Source organism: Podarcis vaucheri, assembly GCF_965113315.1.
Source record: "Podarcis vaucheri genome assembly, chromosome: 7".
NCBI lineage: Eukaryota > Metazoa > Chordata > Lepidosauria > Squamata > Lacertidae > Podarcis > Podarcis vaucheri.
The window spans coordinates 52,701,661-52,715,647 of record NC_138765.1 but is presented as its reverse complement, the minus strand read 5'-3'; the positions used below and the strand labels follow the sequence as shown (position 1 = coordinate 52,715,647).

At 45.3% G+C, this 13,987-nt stretch overlaps 1 protein-coding gene across 3 annotated transcripts in view; it reads right to left on the bottom strand.

The window, feature by feature from the left end:
- ZNF469 (zinc finger protein 469) overlaps positions 1-13,987 on the bottom strand; it is a 290,027-nt gene extending 276,040 nt beyond the window's left edge. For 2 of the 3 annotated variants that reach the window (XM_082229174.1, XM_082229178.1), the window contains exon 1: positions 10,671-10,779. The gene's annotated coding sequence lies outside the window, so the exon portion shown is untranslated. Of the gene's footprint in view, positions 1-10,670; positions 10,780-13,967 lie in introns of those variants that run through there. The other variant, XM_082229176.1, reaches the window with a different exon arrangement.

Sequence of the window (13,987 nt, the reverse complement as noted above, 5' to 3'; positions counted from 1 at the left end):
AAGGGGGGGGGGGCAATGCAGAGGCCTGTGTTTTCAACACCAAGATTCCACTTCAGTAGGGATGGGCAATTATTTTCAAATTTAATTTATCCCCATTTCCTACATTTCCACTCTAAAGTTTAGTTGTCCACATTTCCACATCAGTTTGCAGATCTTAAAAAAGCCCTCATAAAAATTCAGCAGTATTTTAGTGCCAAGTTCTCTTAATAAACACATTTTTGCATGCCGTTTTGCCTAGCACAGACATTTTTGCAAAGCAACTTCCCCTTATATAATGCACTTCTTGAATGTTATTTTCAACGATACATACATTTTGATGCACACATTACTCTAGCACAGGGGTCAGCAACCTTTTTCAGCCATGGGCCAGTCCACCGTCCCTCAGACCATGTGGTGGGCCGGGCTATATTTTCTTTGGGGGGGGGGATGAACAAATTCTTATGCCCCACAAATAACCCAGAGATGCATTTTAAATAAAAGGGACACATTCTACTCATGTAAAAACACCAGGCAGGCCCCACAAATAACCCAGAGATGCATTTTAAATAAAAGGGACACATTCTACTCATGTAAAAACACGCTGATTCCTGGACCGTCCACGGGCCGAATTGAGAAGGTGAGTGGGCCGCATCCAGCCCCTGGGCCTTAGGTTGCCTACCCCTGCTCTAGCATATGCATTTGGATGGAGAAGTGGGTTGCAAAATTTGGAGGAGTTGTGAATTCTGATAGATGGCTGCGTTTCAGTTTGTGCATTGTTTCAGAAAGTGCAAATTAGGTACGTTCACCTTTAAATGCGGACCAAAATGAATTTCTTCCCCCACCCCTCCTCTTTTGTACTCCCCCTCCCCTCACAGCAACCTTTTCCCTCTCGGCCTTTCTGCACAACTGCTCTCAAGGCTGCGAGTCTACAGAAAGGAGGAGGCTGAACAACAGCCAAGCTGCTCAGTATAAGCCAGAAGGAAAAGCAGCATTTGGATCAAGGGAACTGCAGATTTTGATGGTAGGTGCACCATGCCCTGGACAATAGGTTCAGATGCAACCATCTTCTGAAACAATTAGAATATCCACAAGCTGCCCATACGGGTCTCTCCTGAGGATGGGAAGCACCCACAACTCAGTGGCAGACACCATGGCTCCTAGATCCAATCCCTGCCACCTCCAGTTAAAGACTCTCAGGTAACCTGGCTGGAAATGATGCCTCTCTCCCTGGGTCCTCAGAAAGCCCCTGCTGACCACAGCAGACAATGGCTGGGTAATCAGGCTGATGGCAGGTCCTGCTTACAGGCTTTCCATTAGGGTATTAGGCTGGCCACTGGATGCTGGACTACCGGCTTCAAGAATCTTCCGGGGAGGACTTTGGTAATATGGTGCCCTGAGCAAGGACAAAATTTGATTCCCCCCATATAAAAATAAGTTATTTATCATGATTATGATTCTGTGCCCTGTGCAGGGGAACCACCTACACTGCCTTAAATCTAGCATTGACTCTTACGCTCTTATGATTTAGGTGGAGGCTCACTATTTTAATGCAAAATTCTTAGGAAGAGCAGCACAAGCCTTCCGTGTTTTTCTTTCCTCTGGAGGGAGGCTCACACGAGGGACGCTGGGCTTTGTATGCTAACACAAACCCCACCACAAGCCAGCTGAATCCCCCACAAAAGATGTGAAAATTTCACATCATCTGCACCGAGGCCATGCGAATTTTCTTCCCCCGTCAGATCCCCAAGCAACTCCTTGCTCTGGGAAAGGGACCCATCAAGCAGGTGGTTCTGCCTCTTCCTATTCATTCCCATGCATTCATTTGGAGCATTCGGCTTCCTCTTCAGGAAAGGGTGGAGAGAGGTAACCGCAGCCATCTGTCTCCTCTCTGGCCACTCCATTCCAGGCAGCAGCAGCAGCAGCAAGAGCAGCAGGTGGGGATCTTGCGTGCAGAGCACGGGCAGTCAGAAAGGGCCCCCGGGGAATGCTTGGAAAGGAGAGCAAATAAAACCTTTTCTGCTCTCAGGTTTGGAAGAGCACAGAGGGAGGCTGATGTCAAAAGCTGATGGTGGGGTGGGGGAGTGCCTGTTTCCTTGCCAGCCGTTGTTGTCAAGACCCAGATTGCTCTGCAAGCAAACACACCCAGCGCCAAGACACTGCTTCTCGCGCCCAGCTTGTCATGTTTGGGTTGAAGTCCTTTTCTTGACAAGAATGAGAGGCTCTTGCACACCCAACCCAAACCCACCCTCAGGACAGATGCTGACTCACATCTGGATGCAGCCCCTGAGCTGGGGGTTCACAAGGAGGCCCTGCCCTTTGCTCAAAGCTCTCTCCAAGCAGCACATTATCAGATCAGGAAAGGCTGGCCAAGATGGCAAGGCAAAGGACTGGCTGCCATGGCTGCTGCAGCAACATTAAACTGCTATTAACGCTTTCTAATCTGAAGGGGGAAGGGGGAGGCCTCCTTGGAGCCACTCACAGCTGTCTCTGATTAACATTTAGTGCATTTAGATGTCATTCCCGTTTAAAATTCTGTAGCCATCTCTCAAGTCCCTTTGGAAGGTGCTGACGCAATTGTGTGAAAACTTAAAAGCCCATAAACAAACTCATCCATCACCTGCTTCATGACTAATGGGTGTCCGCAACAGAAACTCAGCTAAGAAAATGGACTCAGCTTTGCAAATAGCGCATCCTGAAGACAGCACCATGCTCAAACGCATTCAGATTTATGTCTCACTTCAGATACCTAAACTAGAATTGCAATCACCACACACCAGTCATGGGTGGTGGGAATTTTGCAGGCTCTTGAAGGTGCAAGGCTAGCCAGCAAATGCTCCTGCAGAGTTCCCACCAAACAAGGCTTCAGCGGGAGACATTTCCCGGGGATTATGGCCCTGTGCCCTCCCCCTTTTATTAGTTTTCAGCTTTTACATGCCAAGTGTACATTATTGTGGGAAAACAACCCGTAAACTCATGTTGGTTTCCAAGATGCTTGCATATTCAACGGCTCAATCAGACTTGAAAGAATCAGAAAACTGCAAAATCAGGATTTACAGATTCAACCATTTCATTGTCAGGTTCTACACTTAAGCAGGAAGAACCAACTGCACCAATATAAGATGGGGGCACCTGGCTTGCCAGTAGTACATGTGAAAAGGATTTAGGGGTCTGGTAGGCCACAAGCTTAACCTGAACAAACTGTGTGATGCAGCGTGCCGGGGGACGACCCCTAATGCTATTCTAGACTGCATTAACAGAAGTCTAGTGTCCAGATCAAGAGAAGAAATAGTCCCACTCAATTCTGCCTTGGTCAGACGACACCTGGAGTACTGTGTCCAGTTCTGGCCTGCACAATTTAAGAAGGATATTGACAAGCTGGAACATGTACAGAGAAGGGCAACCAAGATGACAAAGGGTCTGGAAACCAAGCCTTATGAGGAACGGTTGAGGGAGTTGGGTATGTTGAGTCTGGATAAGACGAGACTGAGAGGAGATATGATAGGTATCTTCAAATATCTAAAGGGCTGTCACATGGAAGATAGAGCAGAGGCTAGGACCTGAACCAATGGATTCAAGTTACAAGACAACAGATTCTGACTAAACACCAGGAAGAACTTTCTGACAGTAAGAGCTGTTCAACAGTGGAATGAATTCTCACAGAAGGTGGTGGACTCTCCTTCCTTGGAGGTTTTTAAGCAGAGGTTGGATGGCCAGCTGTCATGTATGATCTAGCTGAGATTCCTGCATTGCAGGGAGTCCCTTCCAGCTCTGCAATTCTGTGATTCGTTCTGAATCTAACTTCAATGGGACACTATTTTGCAACTGGCTCCAGCTGATGGGGGGGGGGCTATCGAGGTTCCTAGTAAAAAAAAAAAAGTAAATCCTGAAAGCCTAAAATCTGCCCAGCATCTGGTCTAGACCTCTGATAGACCTCTGATCTATGAAGCCTCCCACCCCAAACTGTCATTTTGCACATGCTCAAAAGCACTTTCTTTTTCAGTACTGCTTAGCACTTTGTGGGCTGCATCAATAATCTGAGCCTCAATGTGAGCACTAGGTCCTGGGGGGTGGGGAATCTAACATTGTAAAGAGCAAGCAGTGCTAGACAGGTCTCTCTGCAAAGTCTGGGTCAGCACTAAAGCAAGAGAAAAGGTGGGGGAAGGAAGCCGTTTTGCGGCAGGACAATCCAAGCATGTCAACTTTATTTCCCAGGAAACAGGAAGCTAGTTAGAAATACCAGCCACATGGGACCACCAGGCAAAAGAAAGGGGGGGACACATGGCTCAAAACCAACCAAAGAACTTTGGGGCTGCAAGTTTGACTTCCTTCAGTCCCAGTCACGTTGTGCATCCAAACCAATCAAGAGTTTGGACTTTTTTAATAAAAGAGAGAGTGAAAAAGGTAAATATCCCAACAAGCTCACATAATTAAGTCCTCCTCGGCTCTGTTTACACTGACCCTTTTATAAGCCCTTAGCACAGAGCCAGAGAACACAGCCAGCCCAAGTGGATGGGAAAACAGGAACCGGTGTCTTTCAACCATTAAAAAAAAAATGTATCTAGACAGCAGCCTCCCAAAATTGACTGGAAATGACTTATTCCATAGTCCCCATCATCCATCACGCTTCCCTAAGAATGGCCATAATTCTATGGACCCTATCAAGTTGCAGGGTCTGGGAGAAGGGGCAGGCAGTCAAAGTGGTACACAAGCAGATGCATGGTCCAAAAGAGGCAGAAGCCAAATTCTAGAGCAGCAAGCAAGGGACAGAGGGACCAGTGGTGGGTATGTCTAGAGCTTGGTGAGTATGGATTGGCCTGTGGGGCCAAGCTGGAAGAAAGAATGCTCAGGCAGGCTGGTTCTGCAGTCCTGGAGGTTCAGCAGGAACAGCACATGTGGGTGGCACCAGAAGGAAGGTGACAGAGCCTAGCCGAAGGTCCACTGGTGCCTTGTGGACACCATTTGTGTAATCCTCTTGGAAAGGCACTCAAGTTGGTGGCCATCACTACTGTACATCCTGTGGGAGCATATTCCATAGTTTTAGGAAAGAGCTGGTTATAAATAGTAGGGAGGGAGGGAGGGAGGGAGGGAGGGAACTACTTCAGTGCTACCTTTACTTGGGATTAAGCCAGGAACCATCATTATTATTTGTGCTCACCACAGCCCGCCCAGCCCGCCGGTAATTCATATCTTCAACTTTTCTTAAAACAACAGTTCTTAGCCTAGAGAGGCACAAAGCCATCCAGAGAGGGGAAAGGTAATTTCTCAGACCAGTTGTCATTTCTGCAAAGGATTACATAGGCGCAGAGGTACAGCAACCAGCTATGACGCATTGACAAATAAGACTGCTCACGCCACACATCGTTTCATCGTCCGTCCAAAAAACCATTATCTCAACACAACTGCCATCTTATCAGCTTTTAATATGCAACCATTGAAAATCTTTTGCATGCTACATAATCATTAGGTATGCACTATAATGTGATTCGCCGCCCCCGCATTCATGAGAAACCGTAAAATCTGATGAAATTTCCACCATGACTAAACCATGAAATGGATTCATTTTGCCCTCTCCACATGTACACAGGCTTGGGGTGCGTGCCCATGCAAAAAGGAAAAGGAAATAAAAAGCAGAAATCTAAACAAACTTTCTGAAGGTTTACAAGAATAACTGGAAAAGGCTCATTCTTCGGCCACTGCAAATCTTAGACCGCACTTCGGATCAAATGCCTCTGAGTCCAGCACTGCAGGTGAACGGGTCAGAGAGGCAGCCTACTTAAATATATGCTCTGGTGTTCCTGCACCTTGTTTCCTCAATGTGCAAAGTTAGGAACTATTTTTAAAATATATATATATTTGCTGATTAAGGATAGAAAAAATGGAGTGAATAGACTTTATTATCACAGTGCCTTTCTGTATAACACCAAAGCAGCATACTAAAAGCAACTGGACTGGCCAAATTAAAAAGATGTGAAAGCAAAGTGAACCAGAATGAACTACAGGGGAGTGCATCATTCCACATTGTGGAGCGGCACTGGAGAAAGCCCTCTCCACACAAGCCCATTAAGCTGGCTTCTGCAAGTGGAGGTGTTATGCTAGCAAAACATATGCAGCTTCTGATTCACTGAGAGCGGCGTTGCTATTCCTCTCTTCTTTGTAAGGGTAACAGTCTCAAAAGAGCCCCTCCTGCAGATCTCACCCAATCAGACTCATAACAAGACAGAGAACCAGATCGCAAGCCATTTAAGGTCTTAAAGGTCAAAACCTTGAATGGAACCTGGAAAACAATCAGTAACCAACATGTCAAAAGAGCTCTGCTTCAGGGTTTTATCTTGCGCTCCAAATTTAAAAAACAGAGTTAAGCATGTTTAAACTAGGTGACTTAACTAGACCCACCAAATTTTGTGTTGCATTGAGGCTCTTTGAGTACAAACTTCAGGGCCAGTGGAAGATCTTGGGGGTCTCACATTTCAGCAGCACCCTGTGCAACACCTAAATTTGGTGCCCACTGTAAATCATACTTGTAGGCCCCCCCCAGCAGCACCCCGGAGGCTTTGCATCCAGTGTAACCAATCTAGTTGCACTCCCCTAAATCCTCCTCTGCCAGGGCCTGTTTGTACAATCACTGGACATGTGACAGTTGCAGTAAAAGGCTCCATCTGATGTGATAACTCTCCCTAGCCCACTGCAAGCCATCCGTGTGTTCTCCACCACTAGGCAGAGGGTGCAGTTTAGAGGGCCTGTAGAGAAGCAATAGAAAAACTAGGCCCCTAACTAGTGCCAAATTCTGTGTGGGGGACAGGAGATAGGCCACGAACTGGAGCCAACCATATTAATAGGCTTTTCCTGTGCACATCCAACATGCACTGTTTCCTTCACCCTGAACACCCAATCTCTCCACCAACCAATTCATTTCACTTCATATTTGTACCCTGCTTTTTTTGTCTGAAAGGAAACCCAAAGCTTCTGACAACAAGATCAAAACAATCAACACAAAACAACCACAAATAGTCATAAAAGGTACAACCAGTATGGACTCAACAAACATATCTAAACAAATTCCATATTAGGAATCATTAGGAAAGAAATCAAAAATAAATTTGTCAGTATCATAATGCCATTATACAAATGGTGTGACCACATTTGGAAAGCTGTGTACGGTTCTGGCCATCTCACCCTGAAAAGGATATTGTCGAGTTGGAAACCAAAATGACCAGGGGGATGGAGCAGCTCTCCTAGGAAAGAAAGGTTGCAGTGTTTGGCACTTTTCAGTTTAGAGAAAGGCAAGTAAGAAGTGACATGATAGAAGTGCATAAAATTATGCATGGCACAGAAAAAGTGGATAGAGAAATGTTTTTCTCCCTCTCTTGTAACACTAAAACTCATGGACATACAGCAAAGCTGAATGTTTGAAGATTCAGGGCAGATAAAACAGACAAAATACTTCCACAGGCAATGTACAGTTAAACTAAGGAACTTACTCCCACAGGAAGCAGTGATGACCATGGCTTTAAAAGAGGATTAGACAAATTCATGAAGGAGAAGGCTATCAGTGGCTACTAGCCAGGATGGCTCTTGTTCTGCCTTCACAGTCTGAGACAGTAATGCTTCTGAATACCAGTTGCTGGAGATTACAAGAGGAGGGCGAGCTCTGGTGCTCAGGTCCTGCTTAAGGGCTTCCCACATGCATCTGGTTGGCCACTGTGGAAGGGGACACTGGACTAGAAGGGCCATTGGCCTGATCCAGCAGGCATCTCTACTTATTTTTTAAAAGTACACATTTTTTAATGCTAATTTGCTTCCTTTCTTCTGGTGATGCATTTCCACTCAAAGCATCTCTCCCCAAAACTCCCACCGGATCAAGCTTAGTGCAAACAGAATCAAGAGCCGTTCAAACCATCTGGAGAGGTCTCAAGTCTCCCACATGGCCACCACCACAGCCACAACAAATAGTCTCACTTGACTCCCCAGAGGCCTCTCCTCTCCCTGCAAGGGAGACCTCACTGAGAGAAGCCTGCCACACTCGTAAATCTACCTGCCTCAAATATGGCTCCTTCTGAGATGCACAGCTGGAATTTATGGTTTCTAAGGAATGGGGAGGGGGTACATTTATACTAGGAAAATGTGGCTGTCCCATTAGCCTGTCTCAAAGCTTTGTAATGGAAAACATGCACTTAACAAAAGCAGCATGGGGGAAGAGACAAGAGCGGAAATCAAAAACAGAGACCACCCGGAGAGCATTGCCAAACCTCAAAATAGAAAATAATGATTGTCGTATCTGGGCAGGACAAAGGTGGAGCCTTTGGGGTCAGGGTCAAGAGTGGGTCTGGGAGTTGAGCAAGGGGGTGGGGCCTAGTGGGGTGGTCTCTAGTGTTGTGAGGCCCCCATCAAATTGGGGGAGGAGCCTGATATAAAATCTGCTCATTCCACTACAGTGGTACCTCGGGTTACAGACACTTCAGGCTACAGACTCCGCTAACCCAGAAATAGTACCTGGGGCTAAGAACTTTGCTTCAGGATGAGAACAGAAATTGTGCGGTGGCGGTGCGGCAGCAGTGGGAGGCCCCATTAGCTAAAGTGGTGCTTCAGGTTAAGAACAGTTTCAGGTTAAGAATGGACCTCCAGAATGAATTAAGTTCTTAATCCGAGGTGCCATTGTACAGTGTATAGCAGAGGACCAGGGGATAGTTAAGGGTGAGTGTGAAATTGCTTTTTCCATGGGAATTGGGGAGGGGGACTTCACTCCCTCCACCCCAGGCTCGTAGAATGTTCTATCATGTGTTCATCCCATCCAGTGCTCACTTTTCTTCCTTTGCTCCTGGCCCCACTGATCATTTTTATTTCCTGGCAAGTGGACCAAAATGCAAAACCACCAGGCAGATGAAGTTTCTTATTTTTTCCTGGTTGGTTGGCAGCTTTTAAAAGTTTGACCTTTAAATCCCTAGACAGGCTAGCACCCAGTTATCCCAAGGCCCTGCTTGCAGGCTTCCCAGAGGCATCAGAGTTGAAGTCTAGCTCCCACTAGGGTCCCAATTTGGATCAGGCCCTCCATGCTGGCAGTTTGGTTTTTCATTTTAATTTTTTTTAAAACATACTTAAGGGCTTGAATATGTAGCTAATGAAGCCCTTAAGCACCAGGTGATGTTTGTGTCAGAGGCTTTTAGCAGGAAGATACTTGTATTTGATCTTGTATTTGATAGCGACTGCATTTGATCTTTGAGCATTTTAGATTTCAGAGGGATATGACTGGAGCCAAGAGAGGGAAGAGAGGTAGGGCAATTGATTTGGACTATTGCAGGTTCAGCTGAGAATCCTTTCTTAACCAATTTAAGCAAGAGGGTGTCAAAGCCTATCTCTTGGCCTGCACTACCCCCAACCCCATCACCACCCTGTGACTAAAAACAAAATAGAACTTGAAAGCCTGAGTAGCAAATGCAAATATACATAAGCTTATTCATTTCTCATAATCTATTCTGCTTCCTCTGTTCATAAGTAGCATGAAAATACACGTATTTTCATTATTCCCTTCTCTGACTGCCCCTCTTCCACCCAGTTTCCAAAATTTCATCAGGTATTTCTTTCTCTTTCCTTGCAGAAACCGCATTTAAAGAAAGAAGTATGCTGGTATTTTCCCCAAGCCAATTTGTTGTGCAGTGTAAAGCAAAATCCACAGAAGAGTCCTTTTGAATAATTAGACATAGGATGAGTAAGCATCATGACCAGACACACAAAAAAGTGTCTTTCACACACAAACACCCACACTCTCAAAAGATGCAGCCTGAAGACTCCTGTGCAGCTTGAAAGCTTGCATCTTGCTTGACCCAGAGGAAAGATATTGGCTGCCTTTCTCATTCTGAGGGACAAACACGAATGCAAAAACTTTGACCCACCACAGCACTATTGTTCATTCAGAAAACCATTCAGCTGTAACATTATCATTATCGTTTATTAAATTTCTATACCACCCTTCATTGCAGGGAGGTTTATAATATAAAAACACAAAAATACACACCGTTGCAACAAACAAAACCAAACAACCCCCCCACCCCTCGGTTTAAAAGGCCATAGATTGTTTAGACATTTAATTTATGATAAATTCATAGTCTGTGTTGGGAGGAGATTCATGGCCACACTTTACTTTTTTAAGGCAGTGCAAAGGGACCTACAGATGGGCAATGTCCCCTGTTACTTCTTTCCAATGCATCCCCACATTGGGTTAAAGTGGATGACTTGACATCCCCCCACCATCTGAGGAAACCCCTAATGCTTAAAGGTCACAAGCTTAATAAGCATAGCATCAAACAGTCTCAAGGCATGGGATGACCAAAGCAGGCAGCTATCCAAACCAAAAAGAAAAGAGCCTTTTCCAGAAGCTGCCTGAACATTCACAGATTAAGAGCCCTGTGTGTTTCTCTCTCTCTCTCTCTCTCTCTCTCTCTCTCTCTTGTTCTGGGTTCTTGGCAGGTGTGCATGTATCACAGATAACCATCCCAGGACATTTCTTTGACTTGATTTCACCGGATCGTAACAGCATTTGCATAAGCTGTATTAGGCTGTTCTTGAGCCCCTGGTAGCAAAGCAGGCTTCTGTTCTTAAATTGATTCCCGTATCCGGTCCTGAGGCCGTCTCCGAAGAGAAAGTTTCAAAACCTTTGCAAAGCTATTTCACAGACTGACACTTTTCTCTCTACTCACCGAAGTCGGAAGTGATGGCATTACATATCTGTATTCTCAGTGGTGCTGGATTCCTTGATGCTCTTTCCCTGGACTTCCTTTGACATGGGAGCTGAGCGCAGCAGTGAGGAGAGTGACGTCTGCATCCCCCTCTCAGCTGGAAAGTCTCAAGTTCCAAGCGAGGGATTCCCTTCCCACCCTCCTCTCTGCATTCTTAACCCTCCTCCTCCTGGACACAACCAGGAAAGATACTCTCTGCAGATTCCCAAAGGCAAGAGGAGAATGAGGAGGAGAGTGCAATGTTGGGAGAAAGCATTAAGACATTTCTGCTTTTCCGGCTCAGCTGTTACACACACATACACATGAAGAACCCGCAGCTTAATTCAGCTGTTGTAGTTTTGTCGATATTACGTTACATAGGGGAAGAACCACAGCTCAGTGACACGGCATTTGCTTTGCGTGCGGGTTCCTGGTTCAGTTCCCAGTAGGGCTCAGAATGTCCTTTACCTGAAATCCTAGAGAGACACTGCCAGTCAGTGTAGACAACATTGCGCTGGATAGACAATGGTTTGACTCCCAGTATAAGGCAGCTTCCTATGTTGCCATTTCAAAACCAGCTAAAGACATTGAAAGCAAGGAGCAGGCTCATCTCTCACAAGGCAATTGCTATGAATGGGGTCTGCACTTTTTGCTTCATAACTTTCATTCCAAAAGGTCTACTTACTTACTTTTCTTTAATGAAAGCTCAGAATCTGGGCCTGGTCCAGCAGTGACTGCCTCTGATGGCCCTGCATCCAGCTGCTCTCTAATTCTCCAATAAGCCTATCACACATTTTAGTATATATCTTAAAGAAGATTGTTATTACATGGTTGATGTTGAATCCTTTTCCCCGCCCCTTTTTTTAGAGGGAGAAGAGGAGCTTATCTTTTTTCTCTTTCAAGGGGACTTAACAGGAGTCAGTACCAATTAAAGCTAAAGCCACACAGCACTTAGAACATAAGAAGAGTCTGCTGGATCAGACCAGGGGCTCATCTAGCCTGGCATCCTGTACTCACAGTGGCCAGCCAGATACCTGTAGAAAACGCACAAGCAGGTCCCAAGTACAAGAGCACTTTATTCATTTTTTAAAAATTTACTTTTTTATAATTTTGTATAACACCCTTCATCCAAAATCTCAGGGCAGTTCTCAACATAAACATACAAAATAAAAACACAAAATATACTGCTATAAGAATACAAGATGAACCTGTTGGATCAGATGACCCATCTAGCTTAGGATCCTGTTTTCCTAGTAACTAACCAGATGACTGTGGGAAGCTTACGAATGTGACGTGAGCACAGCGGCACTCTGCCCACCTGAACTTCCCAGCAACTTATATTCAGAGGAATACTACCTCTGACAGTATGCCTTTGCCCATGGAGGCAAAGCGTAGGCCTCAAGGCTAGTAGACATCAATAGCCCTCTCCTCTATGAATTTGTCTAATCCCCTTTTAAAGCCATCCAACTTGGTGAACATCTCTGCCTCCTGTGGGAGTGGGTTCCATATCTTAACCATGCACTGCATGAAGAAGTACGTTCTATCACTTGTCCCAAATCTTCCGACATTCAGCTTCACTGGATGTCCACGAGATCAAATGTTGCAAAAGAAGGGAGAGAAACTTTTCTCTATCCAGTTTCTCCATGCCATTTATAATTTTATAATTTTATACAATTCTGTTACATTGCCTCTTCTCTAACCTAAAAATTCCCAAATCCTGCAATCTCCCTTGGTCTAAATGCCCCCCGTGGAGATTGTTTCCAGCCCTGCCGGCTTTTCTGTGCCTTGAGACTGATGATCCCACATGAACTTCAAATTAAGCTGTGACGAGGGGGGAGAAAGTTATTTTATTATTATCTTATTACCATTGTGGTAGTTATCTTGTTATCTATAGAATGGCAGGCTACAAAAGAACACACACAAAAATAAATAGGGAATGTTGCTGAGCATTGGACCAAATGACCCTTAGGGTCCCTTCCAGCTGCACAATTCTAGGATTCTATGTTCAGGGGGCGTTTTTCCTTGCTGAGCTACTCCATACATTTCGATGATTTGCTTCCTGAAATGTATCATTCTCACAGCCAATGACTTTTGACTGTTTGGTTTTAGCAATGGCTTAAGGGCCACCTTTCCTTATATGAATCCCAGTCAGCTGTCCTTGTTGTCCATCCCATCCCCACAACAGGTCTAGAGAGTGCTGGCTTGGTGTGTATCAGGCTTTTTTACAGCAGGAGCCCCCGGATCGACTTGGAACCTCATTCCCGAAGGAATGTTGTTGTTTTAAGTCACTTTGGATGGTGACTAACAAATTTAATAAACAAATAGTAATAATTAGGAAGGTTCCAGAACTGCCATATTTTCAAAGGTGCTTCAAACACCTTTTGCATTTTGTCAAGCCTTTAAGTTTTCCAAGGCTGCACTGTTTCAGATGCGGTTTTTAAATTGTGATTCATAATAGTTTGGCTTCATGGGTATAATCCAGCGTGGTGTAGTGGTTAAGAGCAGTGGACTCATAATCTGGTGAACCGGGTTCGCGTCCCCGCTCCTCCACATGCAGCTGCTGGGTGACCTTGCGCTAGTCACACTTCAGAGAAGTCTCTCAGCCTCACTCACCTCACAGAGTGTTTGTTGTGGGGGAGGAAGGGAAAGGAGAATGTTAGCCGCTTTGAGACTCCTGAAGGGGAGTGAAAGGCGGGATATCAAATCCAAACTCTTCTTCTTCTTCTTGTGTCCCTTTTGAACAGCATTACAAGGTGATACAGAGGGAGCTTCAAGAGAAAAGGATTTGCTAAAATCACCTCCCTCTCCCCATGCTTGTTGTTCCTTTGCAGTGTTAACCACTTTGAGCTTCTGGGAAAGCAGCCCAGTCATACCTTGCAAGTCGAACAGAATCCGTTCTGGAAGTCCGTTCGACTTCCAAAACGTTTGGAAACCAAAGTGTGGCTTCTGATTGGCTGCAGGAAGCTCTTTCAGCTAATCAGAAGCCATGGCAGCCCCGTCAGACATTTGACTTCCAAAAATAGTTTGCAAACTGGAACAGTCACTTCTGGGTTTGCGGCGTTTGGGAGCCAAAACGTTCGAGAACTGTTTGAAAACCAAGGTACGACCCTATACAAATGTCTTAATCAAATGAACGATGACTCAGGGAAATAAAGGCAAGCATAAATTAGCATTGCTTGAAAACAGGATAAACCCATTCTCCCCCTCCTAAAACAAATTAAATATAGGGATCCAGACTGCATCAGAAAAAAAGCAAAGTAAAGTGTTGGCTTTTCTTACCTTGCTTTGCAGGGAGCCTA